Source organism: Nerophis ophidion, linkage group LG09 (assembly GCF_033978795.1).
Source record: "Nerophis ophidion isolate RoL-2023_Sa linkage group LG09, RoL_Noph_v1.0, whole genome shotgun sequence".
Classification (NCBI taxonomy): domain Eukaryota; kingdom Metazoa; phylum Chordata; class Actinopteri; order Syngnathiformes; family Syngnathidae; genus Nerophis; species Nerophis ophidion.
Window position 1 is genome coordinate 75,249,241 of NC_084619.1, and position 24,342 is coordinate 75,273,582.

The 24,342-nt window shown below is 40.0% G+C and overlaps 1 protein-coding gene across 3 annotated transcripts in view; it reads left to right on the forward strand.

The window, feature by feature from the left end:
- Nucleotides 1-24,342, forward strand: part of pcdh15a (protocadherin-related 15a) — a 564,893-nt gene that overhangs the window by 62,140 nt on the left and 478,411 nt on the right. For 2 of the 3 annotated variants that reach the window (XM_061911787.1, XM_061911785.1), the window contains exon 2: nt 6,782-6,836. The exons of the other annotated variant lie outside the window; for it this stretch is intronic. The gene's annotated coding sequence lies outside the window, so the exon portion shown is untranslated. The remainder of the gene's footprint in view (nt 1-6,781; nt 6,837-24,342) is intronic. 3 annotated transcript variants of the gene reach the window in all.

Below are 24,342 nucleotides of genomic sequence, written 5' to 3' on the forward strand. Positions count from 1 at the left end.
ATAAATAAAGGGTTTGTATGTTCTCTATATCCAACATGATGTATTATTCTAACTGATCTTTTTCCTTGGACAAGACACTTTACCCACCTGCTACTCACACTGCTTTAAATCTAACTTAGATATTGGGTTTCACTACGTAAAAGCGCATTGAGTCACAAGAGAAAAAGGGCTGTATAAATATAATTCCCATCACAATTACATCCATATGGATGAATAAGTGATTGTTTTCCCATCTGGATACGCCCTCAGCTGATCATATTTGCGCATGCTAATGTGAACACGGCACTATTATTAGGTGCAGCTTCCATTATGGTTTTCCCGCAATGATAATGGTGAGTTGACATTTGCCAAACAATTTCCCCGTTAATGCCGGCAGGAGATATTTGGAGGACAATACGGCGAGGGTGACAGAAATGCCTTATTCCCCACGGCTCGCCGCAATTTCTAGCAATGATTAATTTGTTTGATTACTCTGTCGAGGTTAACATCCACACGACTCGATTGGCTCTCGGCGGTTTCACTCCGGCTCATCAAGAGAAGCGCTTGGTAATTGCCGGAGAACGCATGCGGCCCGGATAATCTCGAGGTGGGCTGAGAATCTGATGCCTCTCGTGTGAACCGCGTCATATCGACAATGGGCAAGGTCATTAGATCTTCCTAACTGCCTCGCCCTAATGTGACCGGCAGGAATTAATGGTAGACTTTTTTTGTTTTTTCCGCAAAAGTATATTCCCCACCTTTCATTAGGTCCTATTTCGTGAAGAAGACCATGACAAAGTATTGCAATTACTCTCGGAATGAGCTTTTGTTTGTTGGCGGGTTGATGTTTTATGAGTCTTCAGGTGCACTTTAGCATGGGTGTTGGTTTTGTCACCGCCTCGCACACCATGATTAGGAACCTGGTTGTTGTTTTTCTTCGGCTATGGAAGGTCTGCGGGCATTCGGCAACTTTTCGGATACTGCGCCCAGCCCGGTGTTTACGGTCGGGACAGATATAAAAGTTATAGACTCTCTCTTGCCTTGTCAGAGATAGGCCTGGGTCGATGAAGACAAATGTTGCTGGACGATATCCTGATTTACTGTCCTACGAATGATTGCTAATAAAATGTATTACTGTCAGCAGTACAGTATAATAGACTGTATTTATGTTATTCACATGTGATTAATGCTGTATAATAGACTGTATTTATGTTATTCACATGTGATTAATGCTGTATAATAGACTGTATTTATGTTATTCACATGTGATTAATGCTGTATAATAGACTGTATTTACGTTATTCCCATGTGAATAATGCTGTATAATAGACTGTATTTATGTTATTCACATGTGAATAATGCTGTATAATAGACTATTTATATTATTCCCATGTGAATATTGCTGTATAATAGACTTTATTTACGTTATTCACATGTGAATAATGCTGTATAATAGACTGTATTTATATTATTCCCATGTGAATATTGCTGTACAATGGACTGTATTTATATTATTCACATGTAAATAATGCTGTATAATAGACTAGATTTACATTATTCACTTGTGAATAACGCTGTATAACAGCCTGTATTTATGTTATTCACATGTGATTAATGCTGTATAATAGACTGTATTTATATTGTTCACATGTGAATAATCCTGTATAATAGACTATTTATATAATTCACATGTGAATACTGCTGTATAATAGACTGTATTTATGTTAGTCACTTGTGAATAATGCTGTATAATGGACTGTATTTATATTATTCCCATGTGAATATTGCTGTACAATGGACTGTATTTATATTATTCACATGTAAAAAATGCTGTATAATAGACTAGATTTACATTATTCACTTGTGAATAACGCTGTATAATAGACTGTAATTATGTTACTCACTTGTGAATACTGCTGTATAATAGACTGTATTTATGTTAGTCACTTGTGAATAATGCTGTATAATAGACTGCATTTATGTTATTCACATGTGAATAATGCTGTATAATAGACTGCATTTATGTTATTCACATGTGAATAATGCTGTATAATAGACTGCATTTATGTTATTCACATGTGAATAATGCTGTATAATATACTGTATTTATGTTATTCACATGTGAATAATGCTGTATAATAGACTGCATTTATGTTATTTACATGTGAATAATGCTGTATAATAGACTGTATTTATGTTATTCACATGTGAATAATGCTGTATAATAGACTGTATTTATGTTATTCACATGTGAATAATGCTGTATAATAGACTGTATTTATATTATTCACATGTAAAAAATGCTGTATAATAGACTAGATTTACATTATTCACTTGTGAATAACGCTGTATAATAGATTGTAATTATGTTACTCACTTGTGAATACTGCTGTATAATAGACTGTATTTATGTTAGTCACTTGTGAATAATGCTGTATAATAGACTGCATTTATGTTATTCACATGTGAATAATGCTGTATAATAGACTGCATTTATGTTATTCACATGTGAATAATGCTGTATAATAGACTGCATTTATGTTATTCACATGTGAATAATGCTGTATAATAGACTGCATTTATGTTATTCACATGTGAATAATGCTGTATAATAGACTGTATTTATGTTATTCACATGTGAGTAATGCTGTATAATAGACTGCATTTATGTTATTCACATGTGAATAATGCTGTATAATAGACTGTATTTATGTTATTCACATGTGAATAATGCTGTATAATAGACTGTATTTATGTTATTCACATGTGAATAATGCTGTATAATAGACTGTATTTATATTATTCACATGTAAAAAATGCTGTATAATAGACTAGATTTACATTATTCACTTGTGAATAACGCTGTATAATAGATTGTAATTATGTTACTCACTTGTGAATACTGCTGTATAATAGACTGTATTTATGTTAGTCACTTGTGAATAATGCTGTATAATAGACTGTATTTACGTTATTCACATGTGAATAATGCTGTATAATAGACTATTTATATTATTCCCATGTGAATATTGCTGTCCAATGGACTGTATTTATATTATTCACATGTAAATAATGCTGTATAATAGACTAGATTTACATTATTCACTTGTGAATAACGCTGTATAATAGCCTGTATTTATGTTATTCACATGTGATTAATGCTGTATAATAGACTGTATTTATATTGTTCACATGTGAATAATCCTGTATAATAGACTATTTATATTATTCACATGTGGATACTGCTGTATAATAGACTGTATTTATGTTAGTCACTTGTGAATAATGCTGTATAATAGACTGTATTTATATTATTCCCATGTGAATAATGCTGTACAATGGACTGTATTTCTATTATTCACATGTGAATACTGCTGTATAATAGACTAGATTTACATTATTCACTTGTGAATACTGCTGTCTAATAGACTGTATATTTATTATTCACATGTGAATAATGCTGTATAACTATAGCTCGGTTGGTAGAGCGGCCGTGCCAGCAACTTGAGGGTTGCAGGTTCGATCCCCGCTTCCGCCATCCTAGTCACTGCCGTTGTGTCCCTGGGCAAGACACTTTACCCACCTGCTCCCAGTGTCACAGTGCTGGAACAAAATGTCCTCTACATACTGCGACGTTTTAGCATGATACTTCCGCGAGAAATTTAAAATTGCAATTTAGTAAACTAACTGGCATGTGTTGCAATGTTAATATTTCATCATTGATATATAAACTATCAGACTGCGTGGTGGCTTTCAGTAGGCCTTTAAGTAAATCCAAGTTCCGTGTGATAATTCTACATGACATGGGCGGCGCAGAACACCTTACCAAGTTTTTAAGTCTTTGTGTGTAAAAGTCCGCTGTCAGGTGGTCCTTTTCATGCCGGCCTCCACACAAATCTTCCACTAAACACTTCATTGACTATTTGACAAACCTTTTTGCGGCGCTTGTCGCCCGATCGATGCCCACTGTAAATAGTGCCAGGCGGCATCCTGACCTGGTTGTGACTGCAGATTGCTTCGTGACTTCCTGCCTGTTTGACATACTTTTAGAGAGGAGGCGGGGGAGGAAATCTCCCAATGTTTTTTCTGGAGGTATTACATTGTTGAGCCGCATGCAGCGATTTGACTTAACCGGCACTTCTGTCACTCTGGCTCTCACGGCACAAAACCCGGCGGCCCGGAGAAGGAGGGAGAGAGGAGGCAGGACTGCTCCGGCTCCGGTGCGTGCCAACAACACCCGTGTGTGCCACGGATGGGAATAGATGTTTAGCTGAGATCTAAACACGTCGCTTTCATTCAGCCACATTTTGGAATACTTCAGTGAACGTCGCCCACTGGGAACCCCGTTACAGCAAACAATACCGATGGTTTATTTTTTTCTTAAAGATATAGTAAGGTAGAATATTACAAAAGCCAAAAGCAGTGAAGTTGGCATGATGTGTAAATGGTGAATAAAAACAGAATAACATGATTTCAAAATCGTTTTTCAACTTGTATTCAATTCAATAGACTGCAAATAATCATTAACTTAGGACTTAATGTCAGCAACATATTGCAAAAAAGTTGTCACAGGGGCATTTTTACCATTGTGTTACATGGCCTTTCCTTTTAACAACACTCAGTAAACGTTTGGGAACTGAGGATATTTTGAACTCTGCGCCTAGAAGAGGGGTGTCAAATTCAAATACAGAGTGGGCCATAATTTAAAACTGAACAAATGAATCCTTTAATAGGGACCAAAACAAGTTTTGCATTGAATATTGACCAAGCAAGGCTTATATAACTTTATGTGACATGCAAAATCGAGTTTGAAATAATAATAATTAAAACATATCAATGGCATAACAAATAAAATAAAAATACAAATTGAATGCCTCTTTTCGGCGGCGGGTTTGAGTTGGGGCGGGGTTTGGTGGTGGCAGGGGTGTATATTGTAGCGTCCCGGGAGAGTTAGTGATGCAGGTGATCCTGGGTATTTGTTCGGTTGTGTTTATGTTGTGTTTATGTTGTGTTACGGTGCGGATGTTCTCCCGAAATGTGTTTGTCATTCTTGTTTGCTGTGGGTTCACAGTGTGGCGTATATTTGTAACAGTGTTAAAGTTGTTTATACGGCCACCCTCAGTGTGACCTGTATGGCTGTTGACCAAGTATGCATTGCATACACTTGTGTGTATGAGCCGCATATATTATGTGAGTGGGCCGGTACGCTGTTTTTATGGAGGAAAAGCGGACGTGGCGACATGTAGAGAACGCCAAAGGCAGTGCTTTACCGGCCCCCCCCCCCAATATTATTGTCCGGGTGGAAATCGGGAGAAATTCGGGAGGGCACTGAACTTCAGGAGTCTACCGGGAAAATTGGGAGGGTTGATGAGTATGAGTATTAGCGGTGAATGCGGTGTTACAACGGCGGGCCAGCTCTAATGTTAATATGATGTTGCCTCAAGGGCCAAATGAAATTACACGGCGGGCCAAATTTGGCCCGCGGGCCAGAGTTTGACACCCATGGCCTAGAACAATCGGGATGGTTATTTTCCTGTTTTGGCACAACATCCACAGTTTCAAATATATATGTATGTATGTGTGGGAAAAATCACAAGACTACTTCATCTCTACAGAAGTGTTTCATGAGGGGTTCCCTCAATCATCAGGAGATTTTAATGGAAGCATTCACATACAATGGTTTATATAGGGCACAGAGTGGGTGGGTACAGGCAGATGTAGGGTGTGGTGATTGGCTCATGTGTTACCTAGGAGGTGTTTCCGTCTGTGGCGGCATGTTGAAATGATTTCACTGCGCTTGTTGAGGGATGATAGGTCTGGATGATATATAATAAACAGTTTCTCTTTTAAGCATAGGTTGCATCTTTTATTACCACTGTTGTAAGGTGTGCTGGATGCAAGAATTTGCCATGTTATTAAATATTCAACATTATTGTCTTTGAGGTTCCAAATGTGCTTGCTGAGTTCTGTAGAATTCCGCAATGTCTGGTTTCTAAAGGAGGCTTTGTGATTATTCCATCTGTTTTTAAACGCTCCTTCGGTTAATCCTACGTACGTGTCGGATGTGTTAATGTCCTTGCGTGTTACCTTTGCTTGGTAAACGACTGATGTCTGTAAGCACCCCCCGTTGAGAGGGCAATCAGGTTTCTTGCGACAGTTACATTCCTTATTGGTTTCAGAGTCGTTTAATTATATATATATATATATATATATATATATATATATATATATATATATATATATATATATATATATATATATATATATATATATATATATATATGTATATATATATTTTTTTTGTTTGTTTTTTGTTTTGGGTTTTTTTTCTATCGCTTGTCCCTTTTGAGGGCAAAGGGTGTTGCTGGAACCTACCTCAGCTGCATTTGGGCAGTAGGCGGGGTACGCCCTGGACAAGTCGCCACTGCGTCACAGGGCCAGCAGGGGTTCCAAAGCATGCATATATATATATATATATATATATATATATATATATATATATATATGTATATATATATATATATATATTTATATTTATGTGTATATGTACAGTATATGTATATACTACCTACTGAATGCTTCCTAGATGGTCTCCAGTGACCCCCCGCGACCCCAAAAGGGACACGCAGTAGAAAATGGATGGATGGCTGGATGGATGGAGCCCTGCCTCAAAATAAAATAATGTTGCCTTGGAGCTCTTTAACTTGCCTTGGAGCCCTAAGAGCCTCCTTTAAGGCGACACTTGCCTTGACCTTCAAAAGTAAAAATGCGAGGCCTTATTTAATTCCTCTTTATTTCACAGGTGTGTTTGTTTGCTTCGAGCAAAGATGTGGTGTCATCAACCAAACTCCAATCAGGTATTTCGCCCTACTTTTCTCAAGTTTGTTTTTTATCCCAGGTTTGAGGTTTCCATGTGTACTTGCTGTGTTACCAATTGCTGAAGTCCAACACCCAGGAGCTCTCCAGTGGACCCGACTCGGTACATCCCGGAGACGTACCGAGTCGGACAGGGTGGGACTTTGGAGAGCTCCAAGGCACAACTGGGCTATGTTTTATTCATGGCCCTTGGATGATTCATCCTGACATGTGCTGATGCTCTCAGTCTCCAGCAAATCTGGAGACGTCATAAAACTGCTTGTCCAGAGTCTACTTGGTAAATATTTAAGTGGGCACACATCTTTCTTGACCATTCCCGAGATAGTCAGCGACCTGTTTGCTCCTGCAGTTTGACTCATGCTTAGAGGTCACTAATATACTGTGTTTATATAACCCTGTTTCTATTTGAGTCGGGAGACTGTGTTAGATGTAAATATAAACAGAATACAATGATTTGCAAATCCTTTTCAAGCCATATTCAGTTGAATATGCTACAAAGACAACATATTTCATGTTCAAACTCATTAACATTTCTTTTTTTGCAAATAATCATTAACTTTAGAATTTGATGCCAGCATTAGTGACAAAAAAGTTGGGAAAGGTGGCAAATAAATACTGATAAAGTTGAGGAATGCTCATCAAACACTTATTTGGAACATCCCACAGGTGTGCAGGCTAATTGGGAACAGGTGGGTGCCATGATTTGCTATAAAAATAGCTTCCCAAAAAATGCTCAGTCTTTCACAAGAAAGGATGGGGCGAGGTACACCCCTTTGTCCACAACTGCGTGAGCAAATAGTCAAACAGTTTAAGAACAACCTTTCTCAAAGTGCAATTGCAAGAAATTTAGGGATTTCAACATCTACGCTCCATAATATCATCAAAAGGTTCAGAGAATCTGGAGAAATCACTCCACGTAAGCGGCATGGCCGGAAACCAACATTGAATGACCGTGACCTTCCATCCCTCACTCAAAAACCGACATCCATCTATAAAGGATATCACCACATGGGCTCAGGAAAACCTCAGAAACCACTTTCACTAAATACAGTTGGTCGCTACATCTGTAAGTGCAAGTTAAAGCTCTACTATGTAAAGCGAAAGCCATTTATCAACAACATCCAGAAACGCCCCCGGCTTCTCTGGGCCCGAGATTATCTAAGATGGACTGATGCAAAGTGGAAAAGTGTTCTGTGGTCTGACGAGTTCAATTTTGAATTAGTTTTAGGAAATATTTGTCATCGTGTCTTCCGGACCAAAGGGGAAGCGAAACATCCAGACTGTTATCGACGCAAAGTGTAAAAGCCAGCATGTGTGATGGTATGGGGGTGCATTAGTGCCCAAGGCATGGGTAACTTACAAATCTCTAAAGGCACCATTAATGCTGAAAGGTACATACAGCTTTTGGAACAACATATGTTGCCATCTAAGCGCCGTCTTTTTCATGGACGCCCCTGCTTATTTCAGCAAGACAATGCCAAGCGACTTTCAGCACGTGTTACAACAGCGTTCCTTCGTAAAAAAAAGAATGCGGGTACTTTCCTGGCCCACCTGCAGTCCAGACCTGTCTCCCATGGAAAATGTGTGGCGCATTATGAAGCGTAAAATAGGACAGCGGAGACCCCGGACTGTTGAAGGACTGAAGCTCTACATAAAACAAGAATGGGAAAGAATTCCACTTTCAAAGCTTCAACATTTAGTTTCCTCAGTTCCCAAACGTTTATTGAGTGTTGTTAAAAGAAAAGGTGATGTAACACAGTGGTGAACATGCCCTTTCCCAACTACTTTGGCACGTGTTGCAGCCATGGAATTCTAAGTTAATTATTATTTGCAAAAAAAAAAAAAAATATGAGTTTGAACATCAAATATGTTGTCTTTGTAGCATATTCAACTGAATATGGCTTGAAAAGGATTTGCAAATCATTGTATTCTGTTTATATTTACATCTAACACAATTTCCCAACTCGTATGGAAATGGGGGTTTGTATAATTACGTACTTGGACAAATAACTCATACCTAATAAAGAAAACAATAACAAAAATACAGTTTTTGCAAACCCAGCTCGACTCTTGCCAACCCCTTTCCCCTGAAAATATGCGGCCCACTCCGCAGACATTTGAGCTGTGTAAGGCGGATTTGCAAAAGGTGTGCGGTGCTCATATCTCAAAAAGCACAGGCATGCACACCCAGGTGTCATATTTGAAGTGTAGTGATAACTTCCGCCAGCGGGCAGACACGCGAGTCTGCCAGCCGGCAAGATGGTGGCACCGGAGACTCACAACGCTGAGTGTTCTATCCATCCTGGTGAACTATGACTTGCTCGTAAAAAGAAATAAATACAAAGAAAAAATACGAAAAAATACAACGTTGTGCTGAAATGAAATCCGCTCGGTGCCAAATGCTTAGTCAGCATTGCTATTTTTTTTTATTTTTTGGGGGGGGGGGTTCTGGCCGGTCCCAGAGAAACCACAAAGGTGTCGGGAGTAAAGTAAGTGTTTAATTTTGCCTCAATTTTTGGAATGCTGATGTTTCGCTGTTCATTTGCTAAAAAAACGCATAAAGGACGGAACTTAATTCCAATCAGGTGATAATTAGAAGCTCTACATTACTTCCACTCCAGTAATAATTGAAATTAGGGCTGGGCAATGTGGCTTTTTATTAATATAAAGATATTTTTAGTCCATGTCACGATACACCATAAATATCTCCATATTTTGCCTTAGCCTTGAATTAAACACATATAATGACAGCAGTATGATGATTCTATGTGTCTACATTACAACATTCTTCTTCATACTGCAATAATATATGCTACTTTTAAACTTTCATGCAGAGAGGGAAATCGCAACTAAAAGTGTATTTATGAAACAGTTATTAAGCAGTGGCATAAACATTCATGTCATCTCCAAAACAGAAAGTGCAAGATAGTCAAAGACATTATAAAACAAGCCATGAGTGCACTTTTGTGCATGATGTCACTAAGATGACATATCAAAACAACACTAAATTAAAGCTGCAAGCAGCGATGGACAGGACCGACTTTTGCTGGTGTTTCCTGCCTTTACCCATTCAACATATCTTTACCTGCACATTCCCTACCTTCCCTGCATCCTGGGGTCACACTGGTGCTTCTTTCTTTCACCCATACCCGCTGGTGCTTCCTGCCATCACCCAGACAACATATCTTTACCTGCACATTACCTACCTTCTCTGTACCCTGGAGTCAAACTGGTGCCTCCTTCTTTCACCCAGTCAACATATCTTTACCTGCACATTACCTACCTTCCCTGCAGCCTGGGGTCACACTGGTGCTTCTTTCTTTCATCCAGTCAACATATCTTTACCTGCACAGTACCTACCTTCTCTGCATTGTGTGGTCAGGCTGGTGCTTCCTGCTTTTAAGCGGCCATCTTGAGACGGCAGCAGCGCAGCAGTTCTTGAAAGGCTCGTAAAATCAAAACCGGAGCAGTTAGAAAAACTTTTTCATCAACTTTTAATCAGAAGGGTTCAATCTCTTTCCTGTGCAGGTTTGAAGCTAACACGACAAACGCGCTCAGAGGAGATAATGTTTGAAAAAATGAGACGGGTTTTTACAAAACTTTTGTTTTGAAGGGGTAGTTGCCAACTTTCTGTTGATTTTTGCTGAAGGATGTCAATGAATGAAATGTAGGTCTAAGTGAGACCTACATAGAGGTTTTGGTTCATGTCCCTATGACTTTCTTATCGGAAGTTACAAGCAGTTGTGTGTGTTTTTTTTTCCTAGGAGCAGTTTTGTCTGTGTTTTATTCCTAGGGGGCGCTAGAGCGCAATTTTGAGTTTTGGTGTTTGGTTTTTAATTAGATCGCAATTTTTGCCAGTCCTGATGTGTGTGTCCAGTTTGGTGAGTTTTGAAGAATTTTAAGGGGGTCAAATTACAGCTCAAAGAGGAAAAAATTAAATTTTTTTAGGAAACTGTTGTTTTGAAGGGGTTTTTGCCAGCTTCCTGTTTATTTTTGATGAAGGATTTCAATTTATGAAATCTAGGTTTAAGTCAGAACTACATAGATGTTTTCGTTTCATGTCTCTATGACATTCCTAACGGAAGTTACAAGCAGTTTTGGCTGTGTTTTTTCCTAGGGGGCGCTAGAGCGCAATTTTTAGTTTTGGGGTTTGGTTTTTTATTAGATCGCAACTTTTGCCAGTTCGGATATGTGTGTCCAGTTTGGTGAGTTTTGAAGAATTTTAAGGGGGTCAAATTACAGCTCAAAGAGGCAAAAATGACATTTTTTAGGAAACTTTTGTTTTGAAGGGTTTTTTGCCAGCTTATTGTTTATTTTTGATGAAGGAATTCAATTTATGAAATCTAAGTCTAAGTCAGACCTACATAGAAGTTTTTGTTTCATGTCTCTATGACATTCCTAACGGAAGTTACAAGCAGTTTTGGCTGTGTTTTTTCCTAGGGGGCGCTAGAGCTCAATTTTGATTTTTGGGGTTTGATTTTTTATTAGATGGCAATTTTGGCCCGTCCTGATGTGTGTGTCAAATATAGTGAGTTGTGAAGTATGTTCAGGGGGTCAAATTACAGCTCAAAGATGCGGCGGAATAATAAATAATAATAAAACCTTAGAAACACAATAGGGTCACAAACACAAAGGGACATTCGGTCCCTAATTAAAGTGCACTTTTTGTGTAGAACACCATGACAATAGTTTAAAACAAATAAAGTGCACTTTTGTGCATGATGTCACACAAGATATTTCAATAAGTGTCAAATAAGAATGAGCTGCATAATAGGAAATCAAATAGTGTTTGTGGTAGGTTCCTACCGACGTTATCTCCTTCTGTTGTTGACTATTTTTTTCATACGGTGTTGATGTGGAAATTTTTGCTTCGGCATTTTGTTGGTGTGGCACCGAACCGAGATGTTCCTTATTCACTAGCGGCTGGCTTTTCAAATGATGCTACATTAGCAGTAGCAAGTCTTTAGCCCCATAATTGTTCAACATCTTCCCGCTTGAAGCCGGACCACCGCCGGACGATGGACCCCCTGCTGTTTTTTCTTGGGAATTAATTCTTCCTTGATTTATTACCAGATTCGCACCTTCCATCCATCCATCCATTTTCTACCGCTTATTCCCTTTTGGGGTTGCGGGGGGCGCTGGCACCTATCTCAGCTACAATCCTCTCTCTTATACTACACCCGCACCACACTGTTAGCATCACAGCTGACGTTACCATGTCGCTACCACCTATGTTCTCCGGCTTCCTCCCACCTCCAAAGACGTGCACCTGGGGATAGGCCCCTCCCACCTCCAAAGACGTGCACCTGGGGATAGGCCCCTCCCACCTCCAAAGACATCTACCTGGGGATAGGCCCCTCCCACCTCCAAAGACATGCACCTGGGGATAGGCCCCTCCCACCTCCAAAGACGTGCACCTGGGGATAGGCCCCTCCCACCTCCAAAGACGTGCACCTGGGGATAGGCCCCTCCCACCTCCAAAGACATGCACCTGGGGATAGGCCCCTCCCACCACCAAAGACATGCACCTGGGGATAGGCCCCTCCCACCTCCAAAGACATGCACCTGGTGATAGGCCCCTCCCACCTCCAAAGACATGCACCTGGGGATAGGCCCCTCCCACCTCCAAAGACATGCACATGGGGATAGGCCCCTCCCACCTCCGAAGACATGAACCTGGGGATAGGCCCCTCCCACCTCCAAAGACATGCACCTGGGGATAGGCCCCTCCCACCTCCAAAGACGTGCACCTGGGGATAGGCCCCTCCCACCTCCAAAGACGTGCACCTGGGGATAGGCCCCTCCCACCTCCAAAGACATGCACATGGGGATAGGCCCCTCCCACCTCCGAAGACATGAACCTGGGGATAGGCCCCTCCCACCTCCAAAGACATGCACCTGGGGATAGGCCCCTCCCACCTCCAAAGACGTGCACCTGGGGATAGGCCCCTCCCACCTCCAAAGACATGCACCTGGGGATAGGTTGATTGGCAACACTAAATGGTCCCTAGTGTGTGAATGTTGTCTGTCTATCTGTGTTGGCCCGTCGATGAGGTGGCGACTTGTCCAGGGTGTACACCGCCTTCCGCCCGAATGTGGCTGAGATAGACCCTGAACGGGACAAGCAGTAGAAAATGGATGGATGGAATTCTTGATTAATCGTTTATTGAGCGTAACTAATAAACTTTTATAAAATCCAGACCACAAGGGGTGCCTGGAACTTTAAATACGTGGACATAGTTCTGCTGTTGCAATCGAGCGCTCATGAGAGCGGTGGCGCGTGGGTGCCGCATTTCTGTCGGAATAGACTGGGATGAAAACTGTAAAACAGCTCTTTTAATAATGCTCCTGCAAGCACTAAGTGCATTTGAATGAAAAGACCGTAATGGATGGAGGACATCTTTGGTTAAAAAAAAAACAACTATTGGACAATTTAGTTCAGCTCGACAATGACCTGGAACTATTAAGGGACCTGATGTGTGTGTGTGTGTGTGTGTGTGTGTGCAGTGATTACAGCCAGATTAAAACATCTGTCAAGTTGTGTAGTGCTTTTTGTTGGGAAATAACACATGTAATCCCAAATTTAGTTTTTGCCATACAAGCACAGTTCACACACCGAAACACACTCACAAGGTAGGGTTGGAAATGATGATCGCTTCTAATTCTAATTCTGAATCAGTGTCCAAATATTGATTATTTAAGAGTGTGGAATAAAGTGATACAGGAGGTTCTAAAATGCAGATCTAGTGCAGACACATCTGCACCTAATTGGTTCATAAATAGGCAAGTTTGTATGTTGAAGCAAAGTTATCTGCATAAGTAACAATGTGTCGGGTCGGAAAGCAGTTTGAAAGCCGATGTTTTTACTTTGCAATTAAGAAATCGCAGTTTCAAAGAAATATAACCTGCGGAGACACTTTCGAACAAAACGTTCCACATTTCGATGTTCGGCCCTTGAGCCCTCGGGCTCTTGAAACTGTGGCCCTCTTCATTATGTCCTTGAATAGTGAGCGTTAGACGACTCGGTTCCCATTTTCACTTTTTTATTTTGCGTGAAAAAAAATTGCAGCGTCGATGCTTAAAAACTAAGCTTTTTGTAGAAAAAACAAAAACAAACCCTTACCTTTATCTCGGTCTTATCGCCCTTATGTCCTTTATTCCCTTATCAGTCACGGCAGACACAATGTAATGCTGTCAAAAAGAGATAACGGCACCATAGAATTAGGAAAAGGGGAGTAAGGGGCGAGGCATGGAAGGTAAGGCAAAATACAGATTGAATAAAGTTGTATCTTGACATTAATCCCCTTCAGCTGTAGTTTGACATGTGTTTCACACGACTAATCCCATGCATGAAATCCAGCAGTTTCTGTTTTTTTGAAGATCGAACGATCTTGACGTAGGGTTTGAAACCCTCTGCTGCAGTTATAGACCTTTTCAAGAAAGAGCGCTAACCCCCCCTCCCCAAAAAAAGAGTTTATATGACTTTCTACCCCACTGAGTATCAAATTTTAATGCCCCTACTTGTTTGTGCCGCCGCTCCTCCCCGTGCTAATAGACTCTCTGGACTTTTTCTCGGGGAGCCTTATAGGTAGGTCTCAAAATGAATAACCCGCTGTCAGAGGAGCGCGGTCCCTGGGGTCGCCCGCAGAGCGCGGAGGGAAGAAGGAGAGGATGGCGAGCGGGAGCTAAAGGAACGAGGGAACATTTTCATTACACCAATCAGTGAATGTTTCTTTAGCCTCGGGGGTTTTCTGGGTGACAGATTTGGTCCTCGTGTCCCTTCTTTTCCACAAATGCTGTGCCTTTTGTCAAATACCTTTTTATTTGTTTGTTTTTCCCGTGTGAGTCACCCGAAGGCTTCACATCCAAAAATCTGCCGTCACACGAAATTAAAAGGGACATATAACAATGCGTTTAATTATTTTTTTTAGCTATTCGGTACCTATTTTTGTGTATTTGGGATCTGGACAAGTCTCGATATCTACAAAACAATCTTGCCTTCTTTTGTACTTCCTCCCACCAAACCGTTTATATGGAGGCTAATTTTTTGTCTTTATTACTAAAGCTTATTTATTTTAACACCGAATGTATGTACCATATTTTAAGCGCACTTAAAATCCTTCCATTGTCTCAAAACTCAACTGTACGCCATATTGTACGGAATAATTTTGCTTGTGCTTACCAACCTAGTAGCTAATTCATTTGGTACATTATGAAATGATAAGTGTGACCAGTAGATGGCAGTCACACATAAGAGATATGTGTTGACTGCAATATGACTCATGACACCAAAAGTGTATATGTTCCATTGAAAATATAGAACATTACACACAGCGGTCAAAAACATCTATCAAAATGTTTTAGTAGGACTTTGGTAAGCAATGAAGCCACACCGCTTGATGGATTATACTGTGCTTCAACATAGGAGTATTATTATGGTTTGTGTATAAGGTAAGACTTATTATCTGGTGTTTTGTTTCGCAATATTATGCAAAAGAAACTTTTCTTACCTTCTGGTACCTGCTGATCTGTATTTGGGATCTGCATAAGTCCTGAAAATGTGCACGAATCCGCCTTTGTAGTCTGTGGCGATTACACCTTCTTCTTTTTCTCTATCTTCTTGTTATGTGACAATCATCCTCTGCTGTTGCCATTTCTAATATAAAGTAGTGTAAAGTCCTTACTTATATCTGTCGGTAAACTCGCCATGAAAGCACTAAAACATACCGGTGTAGTGAGTTTAAATTATTCACCCAAGGAACTTAAGTTATTAGAGTTCCCATCAGACAGTTTTTCACGGGACACATTTCTGGCGTTGTTGTTGTTTACGGAAGAGGAGATGCTGCTCCGTTATTGATTGAAATAAAGTCTAAATGTCATTAAAACAGTTAGCACCGCCTTTTGACACTTCTTCCACTCCTGTCCTTGCACGCTACACCGCTACAAGAAAGATGACGGGGTGAAGACGCTGTCGAAAGTGAGCCACGTAAATAAGACTGCACACAAAACGGCAAATATATATATATGTATATATGTATATATATGTATATATCTGTTTCATGAGGGGTTCCCTCAATCATCAGGAGAAAAAATCTCCTGATGATTGAGGGAACCCCTCATGAAACAGATCTGTAGAGATGAAGTAGTCTTGTGATTTTTTCCCACACCTACATATTGCGCTCTACCACGGTATCGAGCACTATTCTCCGGATAATCCAATCAAGACATATATATATATATATATATATATATATATATATATATATATATATATATATATATATATGTGTGTGTGTATATGTATATATGTATATGCATATATATATATGTATATGTATATATATGTATATGCATATATTTATGTATATGTATATATATATATATATATATATATATGTATGTATGTATATATATATATATATATATATATATATATATGTATGTATATATATATATATAATATGAGTATATACATTTGTGTGTTCATATACGTATATATATATATATAAATATATATATATATATATATATATATATATATATATATATATATATATATATATATGAGTGGTGTGGTCCTCTGATGTCCTTATGTTTTAAAATGTGTATTTTTATTTACTGTTTTAATTGGTTTCACCCTTAAAATCGTTTTTAATCATATGTATTTTATATTGTTTTTATATTGGTTTTATATGTATTTATTTTTATGGGACGGCGTGGCGCATTGGGAGAGTGGCCGTGCGTAACCCGAGGGTCCCTGGTTCAATCCCCACCTAGTACCAACCTCGTCACGTCCGTTGTGTCCTTGAGCAAGGCACTTCATCTTTGCTCCTGATGGGTGCTGGTTAGCGCCTTGCATGACAGCTCCCTCCATCAGTGTGTGAATGTGGAAGTAGTGTCAAAGCGCTTTGAGTACCTTGAAGGTAGAAAAGCGCTATACAAGTACAACCCATTTATTTATTATATATATATATATATATATATATATATACCCGCGACCCCAAAGTCAATAAGCGGTACAAAATGGATGGATGGATATATGTATATGTAAATATGAGTCCTCCTTGAAGGCAACACTTGCTTTGACCATAAAAGGTTAAAATTTGAGTTCTGTGGTAAGAAGTTGCTAATTTTGTTGTTGGCACAAATGATTGTTCCAATTTGTGATGAACGTTCAGATGCATCTCAGTGTGTTGAATAACTTTGGAATCATTTGTTGTTTCCGCAGCATAAAACGTGGCTTTTAGACGCGTGCGTGTGTAATGGTGCCACGCTCAGGATAAAGCCCGTGATGCTTGGAGGATTTATGGATGTTTTTGTTTTGAATGGCCAGATTGACCCTCTGCCCCGTTTGCAGGACAGGCACAACATTGCAGCACTCTGTGTTTACTGCACTAAAAGCTTTTTTACGCCCAGGATGATTTCTCATGCAGAAATGTCACTCAGCAGTGAAATATAACGATTGGCAGTATGTCGGACTAGAGGTAGTTGCATCTAATAATGGAACATCTTTACCTTTTCCCCTCAACTAATATGCTGAACTTTAATAATAATAATAATAATAGTAACAATAATGGACTCGATTCACAGGGCGCCTACCTTGACACCCAAAGTGCTTCACAGAGAACTGAGAAGCCGTCGTTCATTGGCGCCACATCCGCACGTTGGTGTCCGCACGTTGGTGTCCGCAGCTGCCCTGGGGCAGGGTGACGGAAACGTGGCTGCCAAATAGCGCCTCCGCCAAATAAATTCATACGCCTGAGTGAGGAAGGTGGGTGAAGTGTCTTGCCCAAGGACACCACGGCCGTGACGAGGATGGCAGATGCTGGAATCGAACCCGGAACACTCAAGCTGCTGGCAGGGCCGCACTATGCCATCCGAGCCGCGTCGTCCCCGCCTTTATTTGAATGGCAACCGCACTCTTTTTGGAGTTTTTGCTCATTATCGACAATCCTGTTGTGAGACAAGAACACACATTTTGTCTTTTCTGTACATTCTAAAGATGGAAATACTGCTAGCACGAGGCAGTTAACAATGCGGGTAATGCAAAGTCCCCTTAAAAAACAACCCCAAAACTGCCAATAAAACTGAATTACTTGGCGTGACCAAAAACAAACAAACACTTTAAGGGGTGTGTATGTACAGTATATATATATATATATATATATATATATATATATATATATCCATCCATCCATTTTCTACCGCTTATTCCCTTTTGGGGTCGCGGGGGGCGCTGGCGCCTATCTCAGCTACAATCGGGCGGAAGGCGGGGTACACCCTGGACAAGTCGCCACCCCATCGCAGATAGATATATATATATATATATATATATATATATATATATATATATATATGTCTTGATTGGATTATCCAGAGAATAGTGCTCGATACCGTGGTAGAGCGCAATATGTAGGTGTGGGAAAAAAAATCACAAGACTACTTCATCTCTACAGATCTGTTTCATGAGGGGTTCCCTCAATCAAAATCTCCTGATGATTGACGGAACCCCTCATGAAACAGATCTGTAGAGATGAAGTAGTCTTGTGATTTTTTTTCCCACACCTATATATATATATATATATATATATATATATATATATATATATATATATATATATATATATACACTTTTATATGTATATATACATATATACATACATATACATACAACATACATACTCACTAGTGCAACAACAACGCCGGTGTGGAAGTCGCTTGCTAGCAGCTCCACTGTAGACACGTCACAAGAGCCAAGCGTGCAAGTTTATTAATGTTTTAATGTTTGTCACAAGATTTGTCTTTCCACATGTCGTGACGTTGCCGTCACTCCCAATCCCCTCCCTCGCTCTGTTCCCGGCTGCTTACTCTTAAAGACAGCAGATGATTAGAATAATACGTACTACCTCTGCAATCTATTCACCTGCCAGCTGTGTCTCGTCTTCAGTGCCATGGACGGTGGCGGTGACTTTTCCTCCTACAAGCAGCAATGACTACTCTTTCCCTCCACAAATGTGTGCCGTGAAAAAAAACGTCCGACTAAAATTCCTTGGGTGAATAATGTAAACTCACTACACCGGTATGTTTTAGTGCTTCCATAGCGAGTTTACTGACAGATATAAGTTAGAAATTCTCTATATTAGAAATGCCCCATAACAAGAAGATAGAGAAAAAGAAGAAGCTTATCAACTATGTTGTTGGTGTCCACACGGACTACAATGGCAGTAACGCGCACATTTTTAGGACTTATGCAGAGCCCAAAAACAGATTGACAGGTACCAGTAAGTAAGAAAAGTTGGTTTTGCTTAATATTGCAAAACAAAACACCAGATAATTTGTCCGCTAACAGTTGGCGTTTTGCGGTCTTTCTACACACACCATAGTAATACTCGTACCTGAGACTAGGGTAGCCGTAATGGGCCGACGAGCCATCGAGCGGTGCGGCTTCAAAGTCGTACTAAAAAATGTAAAAATATTTTTGAGTGCTGTGTGTAATGTTCTTTATATTCTCAATGAACCATTTAAAGTTTTGTTGTTGTTTACTAGCGTCATATTGCAGTCTACACGTATCTCTTATGTGTTTACTGCCTTCTACTGGTAACACTTATCCTCACACCATGTACCAAATACAATTGCTTCAAAGTCGGTAAGCACAACCAGAATTATTCCTTGCATTAGGCGCACTGTCGATTTTTGAGGAAATTAAATGATTTTAAGTGCGCCTTAAAGTCTGAAAAATAAGGTACGTATATATAGTGTTTTTACTTTTTATTTGTTTTGTTTGACCTGCTACTCCTCAGCGTTTACTTACTGTCATCCCTTGCTTACCCTCTTTTTGGCTTTCTCCGACCTGCCTTTGCTTCCTTCCCCCTGCCTCGTCTGTACTGTTCTATACATTCTCAATGAACCCTTTAAAGTTGTTGGTGTTGTTTACTAGCGTCATATTGCAGTCTCCACCTTCCATCAAGCGGTGCGGCTTCACGGCTTACCAAAGTCGTACTAAAACATTTTGATAGCTTTTTGAGCGCCGTGTGTAATGTTCTATATTTTCAATGGAACATATACAATGTTGGTGTTTTTCACTTCAGTCATATTGCAGTCTACACGTATCTCTTATGTGTTTACTGCCATCTACTGGTCACTCTTATTATCACACCATGTACCAAATAAAATTGCTTCAAAGTCGGTAAGCACAACCAGAATAATTCGTACATTAGGCGCACCGTGTTATAAGGCGATTTTGCAGGAAATTGAATGATTTTAGGTGCGCCTTGTAGTCCGAAAATAAGGTAAATATATATAGTATTTGTACTCTTTGCTTTGTTTGACCTGCTACTTCTCAGCATTTAATTACTGTCGTCCCTCGTTTACCCTCTTTTTGGTTTTCTCCGACCTGCCTTTGCTTCCTTCCCCCTGCCTCGTCCGTACTGTTCTATACATTCTCAATGAACCCTTTAAAGTTGTTGACGTTGTTTACTAGCGTCATATTGCAGTCTCCACCTTCCATCAAGCGGTGCGGCTTCACGGCTTACCAAAGTCGTACTAAAACATTTTGATATATTTTTGAGCGCCGTGTGTAATGTTCTATATTTTCAATGGAACATATAAATTGTTGGTGTTTTTTACTTGAGTCATATTTCAGTCTCCACGTATCTCTTATGTGTGACTGCCATCTACCGGTCACACTTATCCTCACACCATGTACCAAATAAAATTGCTTCAAAGTTGGTAAGCACAACCAGAATTATTCCGTACATTAGGCGCACCGTCGATTTTTGAGAAAATGAAATGATTTTAAGTGCGAAAAATACGGTAAAGATATATTGTGATTTTACTTAAATTTGTACTCTCATTTGTTGTGTTTGACCTGCTACTTCTCAGCATTTACTTACTGTCATCCCTTGCTTACCCTCTTTTTGGCTTTCTCTGACCCGCCTTTGCTTCCTTCCCTCTGCCTCGTCCGTACTGTTCTATACATTCTCAATGAACCCTTTAAAGTTGTCGACATTGTTTACTAGCGTCATATTGCAGTCTCCACCTTCCATCAAGCGGTGCGGCTTCACGGCTTACCAAAGACGTACTAAAACATTTTGATATATTTTTGAGCGCCGTGTGTAATGTTCTATATTTTCAATGGAACATATATAATGTTGGTGTTTTTCACTTCAGTCATATTGCAGTCTACACGTATCTCTTATGTGTTTACTGCCATCTACTGGTCACACTTATTATCACACCATGTACCAAATAAAATTGCTTCAAAGTCGGTAAGCACAACCAGAATTATTCCGTACGTTCGGCACACCGTGTTATGAGGTGCACTGTCGCTTTTGGAGAAAATTAAATGATTTTAAGTGCGCCTTATAGTCTGAAAAATAGGTTAAGTATATATAGTGTTTGTACTCTTTATTTATTTTGTTTGACCTGCTACTTCTCAGCATTTACTTACTGTCGTCCCTTGCTGACCCTCTTTTTGGCTTTCTCCGACCTGCCTTTGCTTCCTTCCCCCTGCCTCGTCCGTACTGTTCTATACATTCTCAATGAACCATTTAAAGTTGTTGATGTTGTTTACTAGCGTCATATTGCAGTCTCCACCTTCCATCAAGCGGTGTGGCTTCATAGCTTACCAAAGTCGTACTAAAACATTTTGATATATTTTTGAGCGCCATGTGTAATGTTCTATATTTTCAATGGAACATATACAATTTAGGTGTTTTTTACTTCAGTCATATTGCAGTCTCCACATATCTCTTATGTGTGACTGCCATCTACTGGTCACACTTTTCCTCACACCATGTACCAAATAAAATTGCTTCAAAGTTGATAAGCACAACCACAACTATTCCGTACATTAGGCGCACCATCGATTTTTGAGAAAATAAAATGATTTTAAGTGTGCCTTATAGTCTGAAAAATACGGTAAAGATATATCGTGATTTTACTTAAATTTGTACTCTTATTTTTTGTGTTTGACCTGCTACTTCTCAGGATTTACTTACTGTCGTTCCTTGCTGACCCTTTTTTTGGCTTTCTCCGACCTGCCGTTGCTTCCTTCCCCCTGCCTCGTCCATGCTTAAAGTTGTTGGTGTTGTTTACTAGCGTCATATTGCAGTCTCCACCTTCCATCAAGCGGTGCGGCTTCACGGCTTACCAAAGTCGTACTAAAATATTTTCATAGCTTTTTGAGCGCCGTGTGTAATGTTCTATATTTTCAATGGAACATATACAATTTTAGTGTTTTTCACTTCAGTCATATTGCAGTCTACACGTATCTCTTATGTGTTTACTGCCATCTACTGGTCACACTTATTATCACACCATGTACCAAATAAAATTGGTTCAAAGTCGGTAAGCGCAACCAGGATTATTCCGTACGTTTGGCACACCGTGTTATGAGGTGCACTGTCGCTTTTGGAGAAAATTAAATGATTTTAAGTGCGCCTTATAGTCTGAAAAATACGTGAAGTATATATAGTGTTTGTACTCTTTATTTATTTTATTTGACCTGCTACTCCTCAGCATTTACTTACTGTCGTCCCTTGCTGACCCTCTTTTTGGCTTTCTCCGACCTGCCTTTGCTTCCTTCCCCCTGCCTCGTCCGTACTGTTCTATACATTCTCAATGAACCATTTAAAGTTGTTGATGTTGTTTACTAGCGTCATATTGCAGTCTCCACCTTCCATCAAGCGGTGTGGCTTCATAGCTTACCAAAGACGTACTAAAACATTTTGATATATTTTAGAGCGCCGTGTGTAATGTTCTATATTTTCCATGGAACATATACAATTTTAGTGTTTTTCACTTCAGTCATATTGCAGTCTACACGTATCTCTTATGTGTTTACTGCCATCTACTGGTCACACTTATTATCACACCATGTACCAAATAAAATTGCTTCAAAGTCGGTAAGCACAACCAGAATTATTCCGTACGTTCGGCACACCGTGTTATGAGGTGCACTGATTTTAAGTGCACCTTATAGTCTGAAAAATACGTGAAGTATATATCGTGTTTGTACTCTTTATTTATTTTGTTTGACCTGCTACTCCTCAGCATTTGCTTACCGTCGACCCTCGCTGACCCTCTTTTTGGCTTTCTCCGACCCTCCTTGGCTTCCTTCCCCCTGTGTCGCCCGCACAGACTCACCGAGTGCCCCCCCGACCTCTAATTATCACACAAGCTGCCAGCGCGAAAACGATGAATATCCCCCTGCCTCTCATCCGACTCAGAAGGCCCTTTGGCATTTCCATTTTGCACCAAAGCCAAATTCAATCCTTCGCCTGGCTTGAGTGGGCCTTTTTAAAAGGAGCCCGGAGACCTGGATTACAACAACCTTGAGGACCTATCGCTGAAAACGGTGCCACGATTACGGCGGGAGTTTTCTTTGTTTTTCGATTGGAAAAAAAAACTGTTAAAGGTTAGAATTGCCTTGACAAAAGGAGCGTGGAACTCAAGGCTGGGGTTTGTTTAGTTCCCGGAGCAGAGGTCTGTAGAACACTTCTTGACCTGAGTGGGATGCGGCTGCTGCCCACGGACTGCAGTCACCACTCACGCTCATTGTTGCTACCTTCTCAACTAGTGGAAAATGAATAATAAAATACAGAAAAAAGTGCGCTTTTCTAAAGGTTTTGAATGCCAGCTCTCAAGGATGCTTGCTTTAATATAACTCAGAATGAGAGGTTTTTTCCCTGAATGAATAACTAATGTATGTTTTTGTTCCATTTTCTAGTTACTCTTAATAATTCCTGTCGATTATTATACGCACTTACTTATTAGAGATGTTGTGATCAGGGCTTTAAGCTGCAGATTTCAGTGCCGATCACAATCAATCAATCAATCAATCAATGTTTGTTTATATAACCCTGAATCACAAGTGTCTCAAAGGGCTGCACAAGTCACATGGACATCCTCGGTTCAGAGCCCACATCAGGGCAAGGAAAAACTCAACCAAGTGGGATGAAAATTAGAAACCTTGGAGAGGACCGCCCGCGACCCCGAAGGTAATAAACAGTAGAAAATGGATGGATGGATGGATGGAGAGGACCGCAGATGGACGTCAAGTGGGTCTAGCATAATAGTGTGAAAGTCCAGTCCATAGTGGATCTAACATAATATCGTGAAAGTCCAGTCCATAGTGGATCTAACATAATATCGTGAAAGTCCAGTCCATAGTGGATCTAACATAATAGTGTGAGAGTCCAGTCCATAGTGGATCTAACATAATTGTGAGAGTCCAGTCCATAGTGGATCTAACATAATAGTGTGAGAGTCCAGTCCATAGTGGATCTAACATAATAGTGAGAGTCCAGTCCATAGTGGATCTAACATAATAGTGTGAGTCCAGTCCATAGTGGATCTAACATAATAGTGAGAGTCCAGTCCATAGTGGATCTAACATATCCTTATCCCCTGGTGCATGTCTTTGGAAGTGGGAGGGGCCTATCACCAGGTGCATGTCTTTGGAAGTGGGAGGGGCCTATCCCCAGG